The sequence below is a fragment of the Ursus americanus genome, chromosome 22, assembly GCF_024610735.1.
Source record: "Ursus americanus isolate L20-20 chromosome 22, mUrsAme1.1.p, whole genome shotgun sequence".
Lineage (NCBI taxonomy): Eukaryota > Metazoa > Chordata > Mammalia > Carnivora > Ursidae > Ursus > Ursus americanus.
In genome coordinates, this window is record NC_142148.1 from 26,446,502 (window position 1) to 26,472,917 (window position 26,416).

General features: G+C 39.9%; 1 long non-coding RNA gene and 1 pseudogene across 1 annotated transcript in view; both read right to left on the reverse strand.

Moving 5' to 3' along the window:
* The window catches only part of LOC148108048 (uncharacterized), a 305,012-nt gene that overhangs the window by 233,146 nt on the left and 45,450 nt on the right, over window positions 1-26,416 (reverse strand). The gene's annotated exons all lie outside the window — the stretch shown is intronic.
* Window positions 1,486-3,986, reverse strand: LOC123798749 (tyrosyl-DNA phosphodiesterase 1-like; annotated as a pseudogene).

Sequence of the window (26,416 nt, forward strand, 5' to 3'; positions counted from 1 at the left end):
CCTTTGGGTCAATCTTTGGGAGACAAAGACAAAATATTCAAATACAAGATGTTGCTTGTTCACAAAATTTATTGTCATGCACTTGGCTGTTCATCCTCCTCCCACCTACCTCTTATATCTACTCAGCACTCAGAGAGCTGTGTCTATCTAGAGAATTCATATTTCTGATTTCCACAGATGATACTGTTACAACCTGGAAATAATATTACTTGCTTGTTTTAATAGATTCCTAAATCTGTTTGTCAACTCCTTAATATCAAAGAGACTTTCTGCAATCTTTGTGGGGCACAAGTAGTACACAGTCTCCTCATTTTCAAAGTCATTTGTGGCTAAGTAATACATTTCCCCTTGAATAGGCTGGGATGAATAATTAAATGTGCATTTTAGTCATGGTCATTAAAAAAAATCACCCATCAACATTTGTTACTGCACCTCTCACTGTGACCCACAGTCATACAAACTGCTTTTAATACCTTACTTATAAATGAATTTTAAATGTGTTTTACTTCTTAGAAATATTCTCTGAATTCTACTTAAGATCTTATCTTCCCAAACTGTTGAATAGGCTGAATCCAGGCAAGAAAGAGGACTACTAATTCCCTCTTATAAAGACTGGAGGAGTTGAGCAAGATTCTTTTGTTGTTCTTTGTTTAGGGATGTGAGGAAGTTGAATTAACATTTCATGCTAGAAGAATCAGAAACACAGATAAACCAAAAGGTGAAAATAGACCACCCATAATCTCACCTCTGTTAACATTCTGGTGTTTAACCTTCTAAATATTTCACTCCAAAAGTAATTTGACAATTGTGTAAGAGGTAAGATGAAACAAAGTAAGCTTGCTTGCTTTTCAGTCACTCGGTTTAAAATAAAGTCTGCTAGTCAACACTCCCTGAGCACACACATACTAATACACATACGAAGTCTACATTCACCACTCCATTTCAAGAAGCAGGCCTATTGGCAAAACAGACATGACACAATACAGAGGAACCACATTCAGCTGTCTTTACTAATCTACCATTATGCCAAAATACACGTCACCAGATAGTTTCAGGAAAATAAACAATATAAGAGAAGAACTTAAATGAACAATAAGGATAAATGACCTCAAAGGAAATAAAGCTAATAATAATGACAGAAGAGAATTATTAAAAATCATAAAATCTGATTACATAAAATGCATAACATCTTAAAAACAAAATCCATGCAGAAGAAGGTTCAAACCAGTATAAGATTAAAAGATAATCAGAGTAGAATAAAAGTTATTAATGCACTATATACCATAAGAGGATTAATAACCATAATATATAAACAATGTTTACAAATCAATAACAAAATGACAAATGACCTAGTAGAAAATAGGCAAAAAAATATCATAGAAACAAAACATGTATGCATCTCTTGCAGAAGACTGATATAAATTTAGAAATATAACATTCATTTTAAGAGAATCTGCTTTTAATCCATAAATTGTCTCATAAAATAAATTTATTTGGGTAAGACTATGGGACCCAATTAGGGCTGCAATTTGCTATATATTACTGTTCCTTCTCATTGCACTGTACTCCTGAGGCCTAAGTATACTAGGAATGTGTCATATTTTATGAAATGCACATTTGGATGTTTTATGTGTGTGTTCAGACAGTAATTGTAAAACACTACACAAAAAGCATATAAATATCTCATGTGATAATATTGGCTCATAAACTGTATTTGCTTAAATACTAAAGATGTAAGTGCTTTAAGTAGCTTTAATTATGCCATTTAACTATTTTTCCCCCAGAACTACTAAAAGATTAAAGTATTTGAAATAAATGATGTCATGGTTTTATCTCCTTGCTTCAGTGTGTTTCAGATCGTTTTATAAAATCAAAATGAATCTGAAGTTTTATTTGTTTTTGTTTTTCTTTGAGCTATGCAGAGTTTTGTTAGGGGTGTAGATAAAACTTTAAGGGTGAACATCCAGTACATATAAGAACATTGTTTGGGGCTTGACATCTTACACCTGAATTTCACAGTACTTTAATATTCTCAGGAGGGAACCCACCCATGTGTATCTGGTGCTTTGGTATAAGGAATGTTCTAAATTCATGGCCAATCTTTACTTCCATACAGCTCTGGAGGCAGGTCATATGACACAGGAAAAGTGGCTGCTGGCTCCTTGCTCCCTGATAATTTCTGTTCTACTTTGAAGCTGTCCAGGCCAAATGCTGACGGCAGGAAAAGGACCCCAGCTCATAGGAATGGATCATCAGCTGTTGCCGTTCTTCTCTAATGCTCCCTAGGTGGTCTTGGACAGATTTGTGCTTGTGACAAGCAACCAAGCAATTTGACTGAAGTCTGGAGAAGGTCTCATATATCTTTTAATATGTGGCATAGCATTGTTGCAGCCAGATGTGTCAGCCGACTGTTTGCGAAAATAGGAATGGAGACAATTCTGTTTTTCAGCTATCTGGATGCTAGAGGGAAGAGAGCCCCCAGCTGGATATTCTTCTAAGCTGGTTCGCACGTTTTCCACAGAAGGATAGATCAGGTGAAGACTAACGGCACTTTTCCCTGGGGTCCTGCTTTCCTTCCCCAGTGTCGCCAAGCTTTCTTTAAACTCAGAACACAGCCATTTCAAGTCATCAGCTCCCAAAGACCCAATGCTTGAAAAATGACCTACTATTGGCCAAGACTCTCCTTTAGGTATGGATGAGGCATGCTCTTTCAGAAGCTTTCTAAGCCTAAAATGTCCCTAGTGATCTTTTCGACTTCCTTGAAAGTGTCCTGGGGTTGATCCAATAAGATAAACATTGGTTTCAGAGAGATCACGCTTGTGGACAGTATCTATCCACTCCTTGAGTGAAGGAGCATTGTAAGCCATCAAGTAGCTGATGAGATCAGCTTTAAAATGTGTTGCTGATTCTCCAGATCTGTGGTTCCATGGATAATCCGTGGGTATAAAGGGGTCAACCATTCTCCCTGAGTTTTCTGGTGACAGTCAGCACGGATGAGGTTGGAAGTGTGTGTGACAACCCAGGGGGCCTTCTTCATACAGTAGTAACATCATTTTCCTGGCAGAGGGAAATGTTTTCATAAGGCTTGGCCTGGGCATGTAAGTGAGCCTTAGCTTCTTGTTTATCTCCATGCCCAAGCAGGATTGGTTTCTGAACTGTGGTGGATACTGTTTTATGAGCCAGTCCATGTCAAAGCAGTAGTTAAACTGAGCTGAAGATACAAGTGTCCCAAACAGAGGAGACAGAATATCCTTGATGTGGAGGGCTCCAGAGTTATACTTTGGCTTAATTCCCTAGACTCTAGTGAGGTAAGATTGGAAGGGGTTCCCTTTTTCCAACATGTCCCAAATGTCTTGGCCTTCCCCTGAGTTTTCATACTCCTTTTCCTCCTCTTTTAGTCCATGGTGGGCAGGAGGGCCGTGATTCCCAGTTCTTTGGGCTGCACTGTCTTTGGGAGAAGAAATGCCACTCTCCTCTTTGACCACCATGTTCTTAGCCTACTTCTGCTATGTTCCTGGTTGCCCCTTATCATCGCTGCTGGAGAGACACCAACCTAGGTCTTCCTGGGAACCACTCTTCTGCCTTTTGGGAGGTGAAACTTGTGACTCTGTGTTGCTGACCTTCACAAGTGTTAATTTTCTTCTATGGGCAGCTCTCCTAGCCTCAGAGGGTGTATCTTGGTTCGTTTGCTGCTCCCTGCCCAGCATGGGGGAGGGAAAAAATAGATGGCTTGTCTAGTTTTGTCTTTTCCTCCTGACTTTCATCACTACTGGATATTGTCCACTTCCCATAATCACCTTCCTGAGACATACTTCTGAAACTTCCAGAGCCAGCAACAGCCGAACTTGCACCTGAAATTCCGGCAACCCACAGGTCTGTTTTTGTTATTTTTTGATAGTTAAAAAATACCATGAAAGGTTAATCTAAAATAGAAAAGTTATCACCTGCGGCTTTGATGCAGCATTCCACAGCATGCCAAAGTGAAAATTTTCTCCAGGTGAGGGGTGTGTGTGTGTGTGTGTGTGTGTAGGGCTACCCATGTCTGCCTGATTCTTCCAGTCTTTTGTTGATGAAAACTGTCAGGTCAGAGGAACACAAGATAAAAGAAAAAGATCATATGTTAGTAATGAGAAATAAATGGTAATTGATAATTAGGGAATCTATTTTCAGGAAATGATCAGAAGAGGTCTCCAGTAATAAAGGACTGAAAAACTTAAAGTGATTTTTTTTAAGTTATATGCAAATAATGAATCATGGAACACTACATCAAAAACTAAGGATGTACTGTATGGTGACTAACATAATATAATAAAAAATTATTATTAAAAAAAGAAAGAAAGAAAGAAAGCAAGCACACCAGGCTGATGGAACCATTTTTATACAAGAATAATTTTTAAAATCTAATGCTCAGACTTCTGGCTAAACATGGATTACTGAACACTGTTTATCTCCACTTTCTCCTGAATCCCCACTAAAATGACAATAAATAAATAAAAACGCATAAACCCATACGTACAAAGAGAATGGCGGGAGAAAACAGCAGACAAGCAAACATCTTAGAAAAATGGAAAGCTGATGACTAAGTAGTGGCTGACTTTGCAGGTCAGATAAATTTGAAATCTAAGCTTGTGGTAATAGTAGTCATCAAATAGCAAGCCTATCTTGGCCTCAAAAAACACAGGAAACGCTCACGAATTAAAGACACAAGATATTACTGAAGGAAGGAATACAGAAAGGGGCTGGTGACAGACAACTACTTCTTACTCCACCCAGATCAACTTCCAATAAGGTAAAACCAGACAGGACCTGGACTTGGGGATCCCAGAACAGCTGAAGATGCATACGCAACATCTTCTTGAAATAGAAAGTATTAAATAAATGTCCGCATGACAAATAAATAAATAAATAAAGTTAAGTTCAAAGAGTGTTGGATGGTTTAGATTGACTCTGCTTCTGGTATGACTTGAAGAGAAAATCACATGCAGGCCCATGATGATTAGGCCATGCCCAGGGCTGGATGGTCCAAATATCCTTTTATTTGGAACTCTAGTTAAAGATAAACATGAAGAAACTCAATCTGTCGATCAACCGACATGCCAGATGCTTTCATATTTCATCTTCTATAATATCTAAGCCCAAGTTGATCTCAGTTAAATATTTATCTTCTCCTCCCTCAATAATAGAAAATTGATGATAGTAAAAACAATACATTATACAGATTTTCCTCAACTTATGATGAGGTTACATCCTGATAAACCCATTTTAAGCTGCAAATATCATAAATTGAAAATGCATTTAATACACCTAACCTACTAACCATCATAGTTTAGCCTAGCTGACCTTAAACATGTTCAGAACACTTATATCAACCTGCAGTTGGGCAAATCATCTAACCCAAAACCTATTTTATAATAAAGCATTGGATATCTCAGGTAGCTTATTGAATACTGTACTGAAAGTGAAAAACAGTATAGTTGTAAGTGTATCAGTTGTTTCCCTTCATGGTCGCATGGCTGACTGGGAGCTGCAGCACACTGCCACCACCTAGTATTAAGAGAGAGTATCTTACCACATATCGCCAGCCTGGGTAAACGTCACAATTCAAGGGGCGCCTGGGTAGCTCAGTTGGTTAAGCATCCAACTCCTGATTTCGGCTCAGATCATGATCTCAGGGTTATGAGATCAAACTCAGGGTTGTCAGATCAAGCCCCACGTTTGACTTCAGGCTGGGTATGAAGTCTGCATTAAGATTCTTTCTCTCCCTTTCCCTCTGCCCCTCCCTAAGGATCACAATTCAAAATCAAAGTATGGTTTCTACCGAACATGTGTCACCTTTGCACCATCTTGTAAAGTCAAAAAATCCTAAGACGAAACATTGTAAGTCAGGAACCACCCGTATGTACAATTTTGAGTTCTAAAGATGGAAAAAACAAATTGCATTAATAATATTTATGGTAGGAAGAGTAATGGTCCCCTAAAAATTTCCACATTCTAATTCTCAGAGGCTGTGAATGTGTTATGTGCAAGTGAGAATCACAGTTGTAGATGGAAAAGAGTTGCTAATCAGCTGACCCTAAAATAAGGAGATTATTTTGGATTATCTGGGTGGGTCTCATGTGATAACAAGGATCATTTAAATGTGGAAGGAGAGGTAGGAGTCAGTGTCAAAGAAATATCTGACAATGCTACATAGCTAAAGATGGAAGAAGGGGCCATGACCAAAGAACTCAATCCTCTAGACGCTGGAAAAGACCAGGAGATTTTCCCTTAGAAACAAACTCCAAAGGGAACATCTTGCTTTTAGCCCAGTGAGACCCATTTCAGACTAACTTCGGAACTGTAAGATGGTAAAGCTGTGTTTGTTTAAGCCACTAAATTTACTGTAATTTGTAATAGCAGCAATAGGAAACTAAGACAATATTCAATCTCATGTTATCATGTCAGACTCCCTCCAGTGATCTAGAACAATTCCATGACTCAGCCAAGTGACTGGAATAAAGCATGTACTGTCAGAAAGGACAAACTTGAGGTCATGAAAAAAGATGGCAGAGGAGCAGGGGACCCTATTTCAGCCAGTCCCCTGAATCGAGCTGGCTATCCACCAGACCATCCTGAACACCCACAAAATCAGCCCGAGACGCAAGAAGATACATCTGGATCTCTACAAACAAACTTCTCTGGTGCTGGGTAATGAGGTACGAAGCGGGGAGCCATGAATCTATGCACAGATACTGGAAGATAAACAGAAGGGGGAGGGAGCTGCCAGGCTCAGGCACCGGGAAGCAGAAGCCGCCTGTGCTGGGGAGCCGGCCGGACTAGCAAACCGGTAGTGGGGGGGGGGGGGACCAGACTGAAACCGGAAGCTCAGGAGTGCACGTGCGGGAAGAGGGGGCGGCTGGCAGTGATAGAAGCACAAAGGGCAGAGACGTCCGGGGCCTGGGAGCGAGGACTGGGAGAGTGGCTGTGGGGTGCACAACCCAGGACACTGCAGGGTTTTTAGCAGCACCGACAGAAGCAGAGTTAAAGTGGTCAGGAGAGCTCAGTGGAGAGCGGACTGCGATCTCTCTGTTCTGAGACAGAGACTGGGATTTGGCCACTGCTGCTCTGACTCTCAGAAGAGCCACAGAAAACGGCCAGGGAAAGCCAGCAGAGAACAAAAGCCTGGAAATACCGGTTCATATTGTGCCAATCCCCATCCCCCCTTGCAGGGGACAGGGAGACTCTACCCAAACAGGGTTGCCTGAGTATCAGCATGGCAGGCCCCTCCCCCAGAAGGCAGGCTGAAAAATCACGAAGCCCACATCCCTAAGGTGCCTATAAAACAAGTGCACACTGCCTGGGTCCTGGTCAATAATTTGGGCTCTGTGCATCCCCACAACCTCTCCTCATCAGAATGACGAAGAGGAGAAAACCTCGGCAAAGAAAGGACACAGAGACTGTGGCCTCTGCCACAGAAATGATGGATATGGATATAACCAAATTGTCAGAAATGGAGTTCAGAGTAACAATGGTCAAGACGATGTGTAGACTTGAAAAAAATATTAACGAAAATATTAACGAGAACATAGAATCTCTAAGGGCAGAAATGAGAGTGAATCTGACAGATTTTAAAAATGCTATGAATCAAATGCAGTCTAAACCAGACGCTCTGACGGCCAGGGTAAATGAGGCAGAAGAACGAATTAGTGAATTGGAGGATGGGATGGTAGAAGAGGAAGTTAAAACAGAAACTTGCCTCAAAAAAAATCCAATCTCAAGAATGTAGATCACAGGAGATTACTGACTCAATGAAACGTTCCAATGTCAGAATCATCGGCATCCCCGAGGTGGAGAAAGAGAGAGGTCTAGAAGAGATATTTGAACAAATTGTAGCTAAGAACGTCCCTAATCTGGCAAAGGAAACAAGCATTCGTGTCTGCGAGGCAGAGAGGACCCCTCCCAAGGTCAACCATGGCAAACCTACACCACGTCACGTCATAGTGCATTTCGCAAATATTAGATCCAAGGATACAGTACTGAGAGTGGCCAGGGTGGGAGAAAATCCTTATGTACAGAGGGAAAAATATCAGAATAACGTCAGAACCTGTCTACAGAGACCTGGCAGGCCAGGAAGGGTTGGCAGGGTATTTTCAAAGCTCTATCTGAGAAGAACATGCAGCCAAGGATCCTTTATCCAGCAAGGCTGTCATTAAGAATTGATGGAGAGATAAGGACCTTCTAAGATAGGCAGAAAATGAAGGAATTTGTGACCACCACCAAGCCAGCCATACATGAGATATTAAGGGGGGGGCCTATAAAAGTAAAAAAGCCACAAGAGTGATACAGAACAGAAATTTACAATCTATAGAAACAAAGACTTCACAGGCAACTTGACATCATTAAAATCATATCTCTCAATAATCACTCTCAATGTGAATGGCCTGAATGCTCCCATAAAACACCACAGGGTTGCAGATTGGATAAAAAGACATGACCCGTCCATTTGCTGTCTACAAGAGACTCATTTTGAACCTAAAGATACATCCAGACTGAAAGTGAAGGGATGGAAAACCATTTTTCGGGGCGCGTGGGTGGCACAGCGGTTAAGCGTCTGCCTTCGGCTCAGGGCGTGATCCCGGCGTTACAGGATCGAGCCCCACATCAGGCTCCTCTGCTATGAGCCTGCTTCTTCCTCTCCCACTCCCCCTGCTTGTGTTCCCTCTCTCGCTGGTTGTCTCTATCTCTGTCGAATAAATAAATAAAATCTTTAAAAAAAAAAAACTATTTTTCATGCCAATGGACCTCAAAAGAAAGCTGGGATAGCAGTTCTCAAATCAGACGGATTAGATTTTAAACTAAAGACTGTAGTTAGAGATACAGAAGGACACTATATTATTCTTAAAGGATGTATCCAACAAGTGGATATGACAATTATAAGTATCTATGCCCCCAACAGGGGAGCAGCTAGATACACAGGCCAACTCTTAACCAGAATAAAGAGACATATAGATAATAATACGTTAATACTAGGGGACCTCAACACTCCACTATCAGCAAAGGACAGATCACCTAAGCAGAAAATCAACAAAGAAACAACAAGAGCCTTGAATGACATAATGGACCAGATGGACCTCATAGATATATACAGAACACTACACCCCAGAACAACAGAATACTCATTCTTTTCGAATGCACACAGAACTTTCTCCAGAATAGACCATATACTGGGTCACAAAACAGGTCTCAACTGATACCAAAAGACTGAGATTATTCCCTGCATATTCTCAGACCACAATGCTTTGAAATTGGAACTCAATCACAAGGAAAAATTTGGAAGAAACGCAAACACTTGGAAACTAAGAACCATCCTGCTCAAGAATGATTGGGTAAACCAGGAAATTAAAAATCAGATTAAACAATTTTTGGAGACCAACGAAAATGAAAACACAACGGTCCAAAACCTATGGGACACTGCAAAGGCAGTCCTAAGGGGGAAATACATAGCCATCCAAGCTTCACTCAAAGAACAGAAAAATCTAAAATGCAGTTTTTATATTCTCACCTCAAGAAGCTGGAGCTGGAACAGAAGAACAGGCCTAACCCACACACGAGAAGGCAGTTGATCAAGATTAGAGCACAGATCAATGAATTAGAAACGAGGAGCATAGTACAGCAGAGATCAACAGAACTAGAAGCTGGTTCTTTGAAAGAATAAATAAGATCGATAAGCCATTGGCCAGACTTATTCAAAAGAATAGAGAAAGGACCCAAATTAATAAAATTATGAATGAAAGGGGAGAGATCACAACCAACACCAATGAAATAGGAAAGATCATTAGAAACTTTTATCAACAGCTTTATGCCAATAATTTAAATACCCTGGAAGAAATGGATGCCTTCCTGGAAACCTATAAACTACCAAGACTGAAACAGGAAGAAACTGATTATTTAAACAGACCGATTAATTATGAAGAGATTGAAGTAGTGATCAAAAGCCTCCCAAAAAACAAGAGTCCAGGGCCTGATGGATTCCCTGGGGAATTCTACCAAACATTCAAAGAAGAAATAATACCTATCCTCCTGAAGCTGTTTCAAAAAATAGAAACAGAAGGAAAACTACCAAACTCATTCTATGAGGCCAGTATTACCTTGATCCCAAAACCAGGCAAAGACCCCATCAAAAAGGAGAATTACAGACCGATATCCTTGATGAACATGGATGCCAAAATTCTCAACAAGATCCTAGCTAATAGGATCCAACAGTATATTAAAAGGATTACCCATCATGACCAAGTGGGATTCATCCCTGGGATGCAAGGATGGTTTAACATTCATAAATCGATCAGTGTGAGAAGATCACATTAATAAGAGAAGAGACAAGAACCATATGATCCTCTCAATTGATGCAGAAAAATCATTTGACAAAATACAGCATCCTTTCTTGATAAAAACTCTCTGCCATGTAGGGATAGAGGGTACATTCCTCAATTTCATAAAAACCATGTATGAAAAGCCTACAGAGAATATCATTCTCAATGGGGAAAAGCTGAGAGCCTCTCCCTTAAGATCAGGAACATGACAAGGATGCCCACTATCACCATTATTGTTCAACATAGTACTAGAAGTCCTTGCAACACCAATCAGACAACGAAAAGAAATAAAAGATATTCAAATTGGCAAAGAAGAAGTCAAACTCTCTCTCTTCACAGATGACATGATACTTTATATGGAAAACCCAAAAGACTCCACCCCCAAATTACTAGAACTCATACAACAATTCAGTAATGTGGCAGGATACAAAATCAATGCTCAGAAATCAGTTGCATTTCTATACACTAACAATGAGACTGAAGAAAGAGAAATTAGGGAATCAATTCCATTTACAATAGCACCAAAAACCATAAGATATCTCAGAATAAACTTAACCAGAGAAGTAAAGGACCTATACTCTAGAAACCACAGAACACTATGAAAGACATTGAAGAAGACACAAAAAGATGGAAAAACATTCCATGCTCATGGATCGGAAGAATAAACATAGTTAAAATGTCTGTGCTACCCAGAGTAATCCACACTTTCAACGCCATCCCGATCAAAATACCAATGACATTTTTCAAAGAGCTGAAACAAACAATCCTAAAATTTGTGTGGAACCAGAAAAGACCCCGAATCGCCAAGGAACTGTTGAAAAAGAAAAACAAAGCTGGGGGCATCATGTTGCCTGATTTCAAGCTATTCTACAAAGCTGTGATCACCAAGACGGCATGGTACTGGCACAGGAACAGACACATAGACCAATGGAAGAGAACACAGACTTCAGAAATGGACCTTCAACTCTATGGTCAACTAATCTTTGACAAAGCAGGAAAAAACATCCAGTGGAAAAAATACAGTCTCTTCAATAAATGGTGCTGGGAAAATTGGACAGCTATATACAGAAGAATGAAACTTGACCACTCTCTCATACCATATACAAAGATAAACTCCAAATGGATGAAAGACCTTGATGTGAGAAAGGAAACCATCAAAATCGTAGAGGAGAACATAGGCTATAACCTCTTCAACAATGGCCGCAGCAACTTCTTTCATGACACATCTCCAAAGGCAAGGGAAACAAAAGCAAAATGAACTTTTGGGACTTCATCAAGATAAAAAGCTTCTGCACAGCAAAGGAAACAGCCAACAAAACAAAGAGGCAACCCACGGAATGGGAGAAGATATTTGCAAATGACACTACAGATAAAAGGCTGGTATCCAAGATCTATAAAGAACTTCTCAAACTCAATACACAAGAAACAAATAATCAAATCAAAAAATAGGCAGAAGATATGAACAGACACTTTTCCAGTGAAGACATATGAATGACTAACAGACCCATGAGAAAATGTTCAACATCATTAGCCGTCAGGGAAATTCAAATCAAAATCACATTGAGATACCACCTTATGCCAGTCAGAATGGCAAAAATTGACAAGGCAAGAAACAACAAATGTTGGAGAGGATGTGGAGAAAGGGTAAACCTCTTACACTGCTGGTGGGATTGCAAGTTGGTACAGCCACTTTGGAAAACAGTGTGGAGGTCCCTCAAAAAGTTAAAAATAGAGCTACCCTATGACCCAGCAATTACACTACTGGGTATTTACCCCAAAGATACAGACATAGTGAAGAGAAGGGCCATATGCACCCCAATGTTCATAGCAGCATTGTCCACAATAGCTAAACTGTGGAAGGAGCTGAGATGCCCTTCAACAGACGAATGGATAAAGAAGATGTGGTCCAGCCCACGGAATGGGAGAAGATATTTGCAAATGACACTACAGATAAAAGACTGGTATCCAAGATCTACAAAGAACTTCTCAAACTCAATACACAAGAAACAAATAAACAAATCAAAAAATGGGAAGATATGAACAGACACTTTTCCAATGAAGACATACAAATGGCTAACAGACACATGAAAAAATGTTCAAAATCATTAGCCATCAGGGAAATTCAAATCAAAACCACATTGAGATACCACCTTATGCCAGTTAGAATGGCAAAAATTGACAAGGCAAGAAACAATTGTTGGAGAGGATGTGGAGAAAGGGGATCCCTCTTACACTGTTGGTGGGAATACAAGTTGGTAAAGCCACTGTGGAAAACAGTGTGGAGGTCCCTTAAAAAGTTAAAAATTGAGCTACCCTATGATCCAGCAATTTGCACTACTGGGTATTTACCCCAAAGATACAGACGTCATGAACAGAAGGGCCATATGCACCCCAATGTTCATAGCAGCATTGTCCACAATAGCTAAATCGTGGAAGGAACCGAGATGCCCTTCAACAGATGACTGGATTACGAAGATGTGGTCCATATATATAATGGAATATTACTCAGCCATCAAAAAGAACGATTTCTCAACATTTGCTGCAACATGGACGGGACTGGAGGAGATAATGCTAAGCGAAATAAGTCAAGCAGAGAAAGACAATTACCATATGGTTTCACTCATTTATAGAACATAAGAAGTAGGAAGATCGGTAGGAGAAGAAAGGGAAGAAGAAAGGGGGGGTAAACAGAAGGGGGAATGAACCATGAGAGACTATAGACTCTGGGAAACAAACTGAGGGCTTTGGGGGGGCGGGGGGAATGGCGTAAGCTGGTGATGGGTATTAAGGAGGGCATGTATTGCATGGTGCACTGGGTTTTATATGCAAGTAATGAATCATGGAACTTTACATCAGAAACTAGGGATGTACTGTATGGTGACTAACATAATAAAAAAATATTGTGAAAAAAAGGAAAAAAAAGAAGATGTGGTCCATATATACAATGGAATATTACTCAGCCATCAGAAAGAATGATTACCCAACATTTGCAGCAACATGGACAGAACTGGAGGAGATTATGCTAAGTGAAATAAGTCAAGCAGAGAAAGACAATTATATGGTTTCACTCACTTGTGGAACATAAGGAATAGCAGGGAGATCAGTAGGAGAAGGAAGGGAAGAATGAAGGGGGTTAAACAGAAGGGGGAATGAACCACAAGAGACTATGGACTCTGGGAAACAAACTGAGGGTTTCAGAGGGGAAGGGGGGTGGGGGGATGGGCTAGCCCGATGATGGGTATTAAGGAGGACACGTATTGCATGGAACACTGGGAGTTATACACAAACGATGAATCATGGAACACTACATCAAAAACTAATGATGTACTGTATGGTGACTAATATATCATAATTAAAAAAAAAAAAAAGAAAGGACATACTTTGCCAGCAAGCTTCCAAACTGTGAACTGAGACTTGATTCACGCAGGACAATTGGTATCTTCTAGGCCAGAGAGATCTGAGGTATCTCTAGGCCAACTTACAGCCAGTTACAGAGTAAAGCTTGTACTCCCAGAAGGAATTTATATACACCTTCAGATGTCCAGAAAAAATGAGAAAATGATTTTTTTCTATCAAAATAAAGTTGATATAAAAATGTTATTTTGGGGGCGCCTGGGTGGCACAGCGGTTAAGCGTCTGCCTTCGGCTCAGGGCGTGATCCCGGCGTTCTGGGATCGAGCCCCACATCAGGCTCCTCCGCTGGGAGCCTGCTTCTTCCTCTCCCACTCCCCCTGCTTGTGTTCCCTCTCTCTCTGGCTGTCTCTATCTCTGTCAAATAAATAAATAAAATCTTTTAAAAATTTAAAAAAAAAATGTTATTTTGAAAACTCATCTATTGAGAGAAAACTATGTATGTAGGTAATGGCTCAACAAAATACCGACTTCATCTAGAGTTATTCCTGATTATTTTAGGTTTAAAACAATAGTTATAGATAATTATAAAATTTTCGAGCAATAAAATTGATATACCTCAGAGAGCACATATAAACTTTCAGGTTAGTCAAAACTGTTCTTAATCTATTCCCTTCATATCAGCCCAAGAGGCAACGGAAGATGTTAGGCATATTTTTCCCAGTTGAAATACTCCATTCAATATCCCTGGAGCCCCTGCAAAACCCATTACAGTCATGCTTCCTTCCCCTTTTCTTCCATCATAAACCCCTTGAATGCCTAGCCCGTTTTCACTATCAAATTCAGATAGTTTGCACTTACAATGAGCCCTGAGTAATATATAGAATTGTTGAATTTTATTAAAAAAAATTTTAATTTAAAAATAAAAAAAAAAGAATTGTTGAATTGCTATATTATACACCTGAAACTAATATAACACTTAACACTTACAAACTATACCAGAATTAAAATAAAAAACTTAATTAAATAAATAAGTAAAATAAAAATTAAAAATTCGGTGGTTTGGATTTCAAGTATCACCTAGTGGCCAAAGAAACTCCTCTCACTTGCTGACCAAGCATTCCAAATTCCAAAACTTTAAGACAGCTCCCCAGAAATGATGAACAATATGCTTTTATAATTGTTCTGCATGATCCATGGACATCTAGAGACTTTAAAACATTAACAAAATAATTTTCTTTTTTTGTTGCTTTTTTATTTTATTGTATTTAAATTCAATTAATTAATATATAGTGTATTATTAGTTTCAGAGGTAGAGTTCAGTGATTCATCAGTTGTATATAACACCCAGTGTGCTCATTGCATCACATGCCCTCCTTAATGCCCATCACCCAGTTACCTCATTCCCTCATCCCCACTACCCTCTAGCAACCCTCAGTTTGTTTTCTATAGTTAAGAGTCTCTTATGATTTGTCTCCCTCTCTGATTTCGTCTCATTTTAATTTTCCGTCCATTCCCCTATGATCCTCTGTTTTGTTTCTTTTTTTTTTTTAAGATTTTATTTATTTATTTGACAGAGAGACACAGCCGGCGAGAGAGGGAACACAAGCAGGGGGAGTGGGAGAGGTAGAAGCTGGCTCCTAGCAGAGGAGTCTGATGTGGGGCTCGATCCCAGAACGCCGGGATCACGCCCTGAGCTGAAGGCAGACGCTTAACAACTGCACCACCCAGGCGCCCCGTCTGTTTTGTTTCTTAAAATAACTTTCTAATATCGGGAAAAACCTTTAAAAATTTAAAAGGAACTATTATAGTTTTCACCCTGTGTAGGCAACTCTCAACAAATTTATGTACACAATATGTTCTGAAATTGAAAATCATATAAAAGGAGAGGCAAGTAGTCGCAACCACATCACTAGCATACCCACATCAAGCAAAAACTATGTTAAGAAAAAGCTCTAGGGTTGCCTGGGTGGCTCAGTCAGTTAAGCATCCAACTCTGGATTTTGGCTCAGGTCATGATCTCAGGGTGGTAAGATCAAGCCCTGCCATCGGGCTCTGCACTCAGCGGGAAGTCTGCTTCTCTCCTTCTCCCTCTCTCTGCCCCTCCCCCAATCCCAACTCACACTGTCTCTCTCTCTCTCTCAATTAAATAACTAAATCTTTTTTTTTAAAAGAAAAGCTCTAAATTAAATGATCCTGAAGTGAATCTTTTTTTAAATCAGCTTTATTATACAAGATACATATCTTTAGTTTAAGCTAGATACTTTGATTCACAAACATGTCACTGCCTTTAATATTGCTTTCTCAGATACGGGGTCAGGTCTCTTGACTACCTTTCTGATAGATGACATATTCTGTCAGATGTTAAATGGGAGAAGCTATTTTGTATCTACTTCACAGAGACATGAAACTCAACCATGAAAAATTAAAAGCTTTTCCTCTAAGATCAGGAAAAAGACAACGGGGCCCATTCTCATCACCACTTATTCAACATAGTCTTGGAAGTCCTGGCCAGAGCAATTAGGCAAGAAAAAGAAATAAAAGGCACCCTAATGGGGAAGAAAGAAGTAAAACTGTCACTATTTGCAGATAACAAAATATTATATATAGAAAACCTTAAAGATTTCACCAAAAAAAAAAAAACCTATTAGAATAAATGAACAAATTCAGTAAAATTGAAGGATATAAAATTAATACACAAAAGTCTATCACATTCCTAAACACTAATAACAAACTATCAGAAAGAGTAATTAAGAAAATAAGCTTATTTACAATTGCATCAAAGGGAATAAAATATTTAGGAATAAATTCAAGCAAAAAGGTGAAAGACCTATCCATAGAAAACTAACTAAAGAACACATACATAAATGCAAAGATATTCCATGCTCAAGGATTGCAAGAATTAATATCATTTAAATGTCCATACTACCCAAAGCAAACTACAGATTCAAGACAATCCCTATCAAAATTCCAATCATATCTTTCACAGAAATAGAATAACCCTAAAAATGCATGAAACCACAAAATACCCTGAATAGCCAAATCAATCATAACAAAGAAGAGCAAAGCTGGCAACACCAATTGTACTTACTGATCTCAAACCAAACAATAAAGCTATAGTAATGAAAACAGTATGATACTGGCATAAAAATAGACACACAGACCAATGGAACAGAATAAAAAAATAAAATTCCACATTTATGGTCAACTAATATTTGACAAGAGAGCCAAGAACACCCAAAGGGGAAAGGATAGTCTCTTCAACAAATGGCACTGGGGAAACTGGATAAATACATGCAGAAAGATGTGCATTCTTACCTTACACCGCTCACAAAAATTAACTCAAAATAGATTAAATATCTACACACAAGACCTCATATACCTGATACAAAACTCCTACAAGAAAATATAAGGAAGAAAATCCTTGACATTAGTCCTGGCGATGATTTTTTAGATAAGACATAAAAAACACAAGCAACAAAGGCAAAAACAAACAAGTGGAACTACATCACACTAAAAATCTTCTGCACGGCAAAAGTAACAATCAACAAAATGAAAAGGCATCCTATGGAATGGGAGAAAAAAATTGCAAACAAGATATCAGATAAAGAATTAGTACCCAAAATACATAAAGAACTCATACAACTCAACAACAACAAAATCTGATTAACAAATAGGTAGAGGAAATAGACATTTTTCCAAAGAACACACCCAAATGGTCAACAGGTACATGAAAAGATGTCCAACATCTCTAAACATCAGTAAAATGAAGAAAAAAAAAAAAACACAATGAGACATCACCTCATATCTGTTGGAATGGCTATCATCAAAAAGACAAGAGGTAACAAGTGTTGGTGAGGATTTGGAGAAAGGGAAGCCCTTAAAAATTGCTGGTGGAAATGCAAATTGCTATGGAAAACAGTATGGAGGTCCATCAAATAATTGAAAATAGAACTATCATATGATTCAGCAATACCACTTCTGGTTTCATACCTAAAGGAAATGAAAATAGGATATCAAGTAGATAGGTGGCCTACAATTTTCTGTTCTTATAGTGTCCTTGTCTGGTTTTGGTATCAGGGTAATACTGGCCTCATAGAATGAGTTTGAAAGAGTTCCCTCTTCTATTTTTTGGAATAGTTTGAGAAAGATAGATATTAATTCTACATTGAACGTTTGGTACAATCTATCAGTGCAGCCATCAGGTCCTGAAATTTTATAATATATATTTATCCAAAAACAAATACAAATACTAACTTGAAAAGATATATGCATCTCCATGTTCACTGCAGCATTATATAGCCAAGATATGGAAACAACCTAAGTGTCCACTGATGAGTAAATGGATAAAGAAATTGTGGGGTATATATATACAGCAAAATATTATTCAGCCACAAAAAGGAATGAAATATTGTCATTCGTGACAACATGGATGGACCCTGAGGGCATTATGCTAAATGAGATAAGTCAGACAGAGAAAGACAATACCACAGGATCTCTCTTCCATGTGGAATCTTTAAGAAAAAAAACTCATAGATACAGAGAAGAGATTGGTGGTTGCCAGAGTAAAGGTGTGAGAGATGGGAGAAATGGGTGAAGATGGTCAAAGATAAAAACAAAAAACAAATAAATAAATACAATGTATCACTGACCACCATCACAAACAACAAAAAGACCAGAGGTTTAAGAGGATGTAAAGATAGGGCCATGCCAAGAGCTATAAAAAAGATGGGGCTCCCATTCCAGTCTGGGGGTCTCATGGAATATGGATCAAAGAAAGCTCCCCAAAGAAAACCCATATAAATAGGCCTCAAAGGATGCATTGGATTGTTTTCCCGTAATGATAATAGCTTTATTCCATATGAAGGGATAAAGAAGATGTGTTATATGTACATCTACAATGGAATATTCTTCAGCCATGAAAAGAAGGAAATCCTGCTATTTCTGACAACATGAACGGACCTTGAAAGTATTATGCTAAGTGAGAGAAGTCGGATAGAGAAAGACAACTACTGCATGGTATCACTAAAAATTAAGCCAAAGCCAAACTTGTAGAAACAGAGAGTAGAATGGTGATTACCTGGGACTACGGTGTGAGAGAACTGGGTAAATAAATAAATCCTGGAGATCTAAAACACAGCATATTAAGTATAGAAGACAATATTGTATTATATACTGCAAAACTGCTGAGACTAAATCTTAATAAGTGAATCCGGGTAAAGGATATATGGGTATTTTGCAGTATTGTTTTTGCAATTTTTCTGTAAGCTTGAAACTTTTATTATAGGGGCACCTGGGTGGTTCAGTTGGTTAAGCACCTGCTTTTGGCTCAGGTCGTGATCCCAGGGTCCTGGGATCGAGCCCCTCCTCGGGTTCCGTGCTTCGTGGGGAGTCTATTTCTCCCTCCCCTCTGCCCCTCCCCCCACACATGCACAAGTGTGAGTGCGTGCTCTCTCTCAAATAAATAAATAAATAAATAAATAAATAAATAAAATCTTTTTTTAAAAAGAAATTGTTTTATTATAAAAATTCAAAATGTAAAAAGAACCAAAAAATGATAATTATATGACATGACAGAGGCGTTTGCTAACAGTACAGCGGTAATCACATTACAAAATATAAATGTACAACTTTAACTTATACAGTGTCACTGTACACCTTAAACTGGCACAATGTCAACTGTATGTCATTAAAAAATAATAATTTTTAAATGTACTAAGCGCTTGTGTTTCTAAAGGCCTTAAAAGATGTATACAAGTCTATACAACCAACTTTTAATCTTAGTTTTTTCTGAAGAGGGGGATGAGAAGGGTCTCAGGGATAAAGGAAACAGATCGTGGGTCTGTGAATCAGTGAGGACTCAAATTCATGGTGATCCTTTGATAATTCCCTTCTCTTTCTTCAGCTTCACTCTTCCTGTCTGTAACATATAAATGTTAGACTAGATGTCCACCAATGTCCTTGTATTCTAAGCCATGAGTTCAGCTTATCCCCAGGGATGAAAATTCCCTTTTGTCCTCTCAGGAAAGACCCATTCTATAATTTGGGGGCACACAAGACAATTGGGAGGGGAGGTTGTGTCCACACCACATACACTGGTAACTGGAACAGAATCCTAGATGTTTCATCCTCTGCTATTTCGTCTACTGGCCACCCCTAAACCCTCCACACCCATGCTCCACTCCCTAGCTCCACTTTCTATTCTCGGCTTCATACTCCATTATCTCCCACCTGTTCTTGCAGGTCTCTCTTCCCAGGCTTCCCTGCCATCAATCGTGCACTCCAACAACCAGAGTGATTCATTTTTTATAGTTTTATATATAATCTACTCTGTTTCTAAAATGGCAAAGTTCTATATGATTTTATGTAAAAACTAAACTGATCTAGAAGTATACAACTAGGAAAGTGAAGGCCAAACACACTGCCCATAGCACTTAAGAAAGTAAGATCTACAGTAAAGAGAAGACTGGGACTCACCCTACAAGAAACACCTGCAAAACATCCTGTCGCTCCTCTAGAGGGTGCTCTAGGACATTCGGTGCTCCCCGATGTGGTAGTAGGTTATTATAAAGACTTGCGTTACTGTAAAATGCATTACGCCATTCTATTACCAAGTACAAGGGTCCCTGATGATCTGTCCTAACAACCAGTATTAAGCTGTGCAGCAGCACAGGGACTAGGGTTCCCATTAGCTACACTGCAGAAAGGCACTGCCACAATGTCACTTGCTGAAGCCACCATCATATACATCAGTAAGCCTTCCTACCTGGATCCCACTGTAAGGAGACCTTAACTCTGATCATTTAACAACTTTATACACTTTATGTTTCTCATAAACAGATCAATGAGGTCCAGACTGTTGGTACCAATGTATGGAAACACAAGGAAGTCATACCTCATTCTTAAAAGTCTATTCCCAAAAGTGACACCAATCATTTCTCCTCACATTCCACTGGTAAGAACAAATCATATGACCACACTTAGATGTAGGGGGAATGGGACATTGGCAACCTTTCCCAAGTGACAATTATATACTATGGAAGGGGAGGATGCATTTCACGGGAAAGCTGGTCAGAGTCACCACAGGTATAGAGGAGGGTTGAAAGATACAGAGAGGTACAGAGGAGTTGAAAGATGCTGGGCAGCTAAAAGAAACTGTCAAACATCTATTACAGAAGGTCATAGACACCAAATGATAAATAAGAGTGAAAACTCTTTTCTTGTATCACAAATAATAATCACCAAAAAAGAAAGCACAACCTTTGTTATAAATCCAAGCATTCAACAAGAAAAGACATTTTTTTTAAGATTTTATTTATTTATTTGACAGAGAGACACAACCAACGAGAGAGGGAACACAAGCAGGGGGAGTGGGAGAGGAAGAAGCAGGCTCCCAGCGGAGGAGCCTGATGTGGGGCTCGATCCCAGAACACTGGGATCATGCCCTGAGCCGAAGGCAGACGTTTAATGACTGCGCCACCCAGGTGCCCCAAGAAAAGACATTTTTGTACCAAAGTAATTAGGAGTCTACACTTAAAAAGTAACTATGTGGCTAAGTAATCAGGACTCCATCCAGTCTGGGATTACACAAAATGTGAAACTACTATATTAAAATGGTATGTTTTCTTTATACTTGCTATTACAATACAAAAAACCATTGTTCACTCTCCCAAAACAAAAAGAATTGTTACATGTATTCAACTTGCTTATGCTGCTATTATATAGTTTTATAAATTAAGCTATCCTGTTTCTGACACAGAGTTTTCTCCTTTGGGGAGTTACAGGAGCACATACTTCGCATCCACTCCACAATTACCCGTCCAGATGTTCAGTGGCATGCATGCTACACTGTCTTCTCTGGGAGATTAGGGGAAATCTCTCCTAAGGCTTTGCTCTCTGGACCGTGGCAGAAGTGTATGTACACAAGTGGTTGCAGATCATGCTGTGCCCTGGGGTGAGGACTCATTAGTATGACTAGGAGAGATAAGTCACAGGTACGAAGAGTTTGGGATCTGTCTGCCCAGCCAGAGGGGTTATCAGAGGCTGCCTGAACAGTACACTGTACTACCCACACTGGACTACCTTGATCCCTGAAATCACCCTGCTCATGTGACCTAGCTAAAGGAACTGACCTTGCTAAGCTTTCCCACTTCAGGTCTTTTATCTTCTAGTCCCTTAACCTGCCTTTCCTGCACAATTTCTTTATTCCTCATCTTATTTCATAGGACAGTAACTCTGCTAGGCCTCTAACAATAGAGACAGGAGAGAAGAAAGGAATAAAAGAAGGCTGGGTGGCATCAAGCAGTAGTGAGCAAATATTCTGTGGGCACCAACCATGTGCTGAGTCTCACTTAAGTTATCACACTTGAAACTCATAACACTTTGAGCTGATGTCATTGCCACCATTTTTTAAATTAGGAAACTGAGGCTCAGAGGTTTGATATGACTTTTCCAGGGTCTCGTTAATGCATCCGCAGTGCAAGCTGAATGAAATCCGTTCTGCCTAACTCCACCTGCTGTAATCACACCCAGTCACATCTTTAGCCCCCTGATTTTGTTATTACAGAAGCCTTCTTGAATTCATCAAGATGTATACTCCCTTGACCCAAACACATTCCATGCATCAATCAGACTTTTCCTTCTTCACTTTTCTTTATCAGTGCCCACTCCATGATTCATCACTTCAATTGCTTTCTTGCCAGCATCTTAAGAATCCAAACATTATTATTTTCTGCACCTATCTGTAAGTAAAAAATTCAACCCCAGATTCTTTTTTTAAGACTTTTTATTTATTCATTTGAGAGAGACAAAGAAAGCAAGTGAGAGCATAGCAGCGGGGAGGGACAAAGGGAGAGGGAGAAGAAGACTCCCTGCTGAGCAGGCAGCCCAACAAGGGGCTCGATCCTAGGACCCCGTGATCATGACCCGAGCAGAAGGCAGACGCTTTACCAACTGAGCCACCCAGGCACCCCAACCCCAGATCCTTTTAAGTGTTTGCCTTCTCCACAAACAAAAATCCCAACCCTAAGAAGAATGCTGGAGGAAAATCACAAAGCTGTACAGATTAGTGGCATCTGAATTTGTCATTCTCAATCTTTATAGAGCCCTCAGCAGCAGCCATTTGACTGCCATTCAACAGAAGGCTTGATGAAAGTAAGAGCAATATCTGGTTTTGTTTGTTATTTCAAACCATTTTAATGTAAACTCCATGATGGTAGGAACTGCCTGTGGTATATACTGCTAGCCCCTAAGACAGTTTCTAGAACATGATACATGCTCAATAAATATCTAATGAAGAAATTAAATGAATAAGAGCTTAAAGTGGTCAACAGTAGTCCAGGATTTACAGAGACTTGCTTTGGAAGTTACAATTAAGCAGAGACTTGAGAGATAAGTAGGAGTTCGCTCATGAGAGGAGCTGGAAAGGACAGCATTAAAGGAAAATTGAAATGCATTCCTAAGATCCCACCTTCCTACTTTACACACAGTGTTCTGAATACTCTCTCTACTCAAAGCTCTTCCATTCTCTCCAGCCCCACTGTAACTTCTATGAATGGACTCAGATTCGGTCTCTACCTTGCAACCAAATGCACTTCTGCTGTTGAAGCAAGCAAGATAGTGGAATAGGAGCCCCTGGATCAAATTCTCCTCACAGAAATACAAAATAGCAAATATCCACAGATAAGATGCCTTTGTGAAAATCCCAGAACTTGGGAGTGAGGCTGAAGCATGTCCTTTGAAGCACGAAAACCAAAAAAATCTACTTTAGAAAGGTAAGAGAAGCAGGTTCACTTTGACCATATCACCCTTCCCCAGGCCAACAAGTGCCGCACCAAGAGTGGTCTTCTGGGCCCACGATTTCCTCCAGTGGAGAAAAGAGGACCAGAAGCAGACATGCAGCCTCCCCAGCATTTCTGGGTTACTCCCTAGAAGCCCACTTCTATCTTGGAGAACACTGGGACAACTGACAGACCTAGACCACAGGAAGGCAGCTGGAACAAAGAAGGGGTGGGGCTCAGAATGACCAGCAAGTGGATCTTAGCACTGCAACCACATCCCAGCCAGTGATCTTGCCCAAAGAGAGGCCAGTCAGCACCTCCTCCCACCTATGAACTCAAGTCAACAGTCCCTCTAGCCAGAGAACAGTCAGCAGTTCTGCCTGGCCTCAGCCAGCGGTCCAACCCAGCTGTAGAGCACAGACTATGGCCCTGCTTGATCATGGTACACAGTCAGGGACCTTTACCAATCATAGAGAACAGCCAGTGACTTCACTGGACCAGAGAGCAAAGCCAACACCCCCAACCAACCACAAAGCACAACCTGTAGCCCCGCCCAATTGCAGGCCACAGCCAGTAGCCCCACCAAACTATGAAGCACAGCCTGCAACTTCGTTAAACATAAAATCCAGCTAGAGGCACCACTTTGCCGGGGAGTACAAACTGCAACCCCATCCAATCAAGGGTGACTGCAGAAACTAGCCAATGGCCTGACCAGTTACTGAGTCCAGCCAGTGGCAGAAGGAGCCCAGACTGCATTCATATCCACCCCGTGAGCCCAGCAACTGGCCCTGCCTGACCACAGATCCCAAAAGGCAGCCCTGCTCAACTACAGAACCCACCCAGTGGGTGGGAGCCCAGCCAGCAGCATTATCAAAGCGCACAGCACAAGCAGGAGCTCCATCCAAACAGAGACCCCTTGGCAAGCCCGACCTGCCAGTGAAAGGTTGAGCTAGCCCAACCAGAACCCTGGGCTCAACGGAGTCGTGAAGGTCTTTCCATCCAAACTGAACCTGTATAGACTAGAAGAGGTGACTGCTTCCTCAAATGCACAGACACCAGTACAAGGATACAAGGATCACAAAGAATCAGGGAAACATGACACCACCCAAGAAAACTAGTAAGATTTCAATGACTGATACTTAAAAATAGAGATACATGAACTAAATGACAAAGAATTCAGAAGAATCCTCTTACAGAAGTTCAGTGCACTACAAGAAAACACAGATAGACAACTAAATAAAATTAGGAAAACAATACTTAAACAAAATAAGTTAAAAAAAATCACTTTAAAAAAAGTCCTAGGGGCACCTGAGTCGCTCAGATGGTTAAGCACCCAGCTCTTGATTTCGGCTCAGGTCATGATCTCAGGGTTGTGAGATCGAGCCCAACGTCAGGCTCCTACACTGGGTGTGGAGGCTGCTTAAGATTCTCTCTCTCCCTCTCCCTTTGCCCCTCCCTTCCCAAAAAAACCCTAGAGCTGAAGTATTTCATGACTAACCAAAGACACAATCCATGACGAAGTAATTGATAAGGTAAACTTCATTAAAATTAAAAACTTCAGCCTTGCAAAAGACAATGTCAGGAACATGAGAAGACAAGCCACAAACTGGGGAAAAGTATTTTCAAAAGACACATCGGATAAAGGGCTGTTATCCAAAATATACAAAGAATTCTTAAAACCCAATAATAAAAAAATAAACAAGTAAAAAATGGGCCAACGACCTTAGCAGACACTTCAACAAAGAAGATACACAGATGGCAAATAAGCATGTGAAAAGATGTTACACATCATATGTCATCAGGGAAATTCAAGTTAAAACAACAGTGAGATATCATTACACACCTATTAAAATGGCCAAAATCCAAACACTGACAACACCAAATACCGGTGAGGACGGAGAACAACAGGAACCCTCGTTCATTGCTGGTGGGCATGCAAAATGGCACAGCCAATTTGAAAGACAGCTTGGGGGTTTCTCACAAAACCAAACATATTCTTACTGTATGATTCAGCAATTGTGCTTCCTCAGTACAGGTATCCCCCACTTCCCAAAAGTTCACGTTACACCACTTCACCTGTACAAAAGACCTCCATTAGTACTCCAAAAGACCCAAAAGAAATCTTAAGAGGATTCCTGCTTTAAAAAAAAAAAAAAGCAAAAAAGTGAAAACAGCATTCAGCATTTGTTTTGCGGCAAGCTATTCCAGAGGCAGCGTGCACCCTGAGTAACGAGGGTGACGCTGCCAAACCCCTTCCCCCAGATCCACACTCACCATCTCAGCAACCCAGCATCAAGCTGCCAGGCCTTTAAACTGGATCAGTGAGCATCTGTGCTTTATCTCAATTTATTTAGTGCATTCATTGACAGGATGTGTCTAAAGGTCTCAGAAAAGCCTAAGAGAGGTTACTTTTCCTGTCTGGGAACACCCTCAAATTTTTCCATATAAGTTAATGATAACTATCTCTTTATTTACACCATTTCATCTCACAAAAGTTTTCATAGGAATGCTCCACTTTTGGATACTGGGGGAAACCTGTAGTTACCTAAAGGAGTTGAAAACTTATCCCCACACAAAAACCTGCATACAGAAGTTTAAAACAGCTTTATTCATAATTGCCAAAATGTGGAAACAACCAAGATATACTTCAGAAGGTAAAGGGATAACTGTGATACATCCTGACAATGGAATATTTTCAGTGTCAAAAAGGAAATAAGCTATTAGGCCATGAGCAGACATAGAAGAAACCTAAATGCATATGACTAAGTGAAAGAAGCCAATTTCAGAAAGACACAAACTGTATGATTACACCTGTATGACATTTGTTAAAAGGAAAAACCATGGAGACAAGAAGATTAGTGTTGTTAGGGTTTAGGATGGGGGGATGGAAGAGTAGGTGGAGCACAGTAAGTATTTAAGGCAGTGAAACTATTTTAT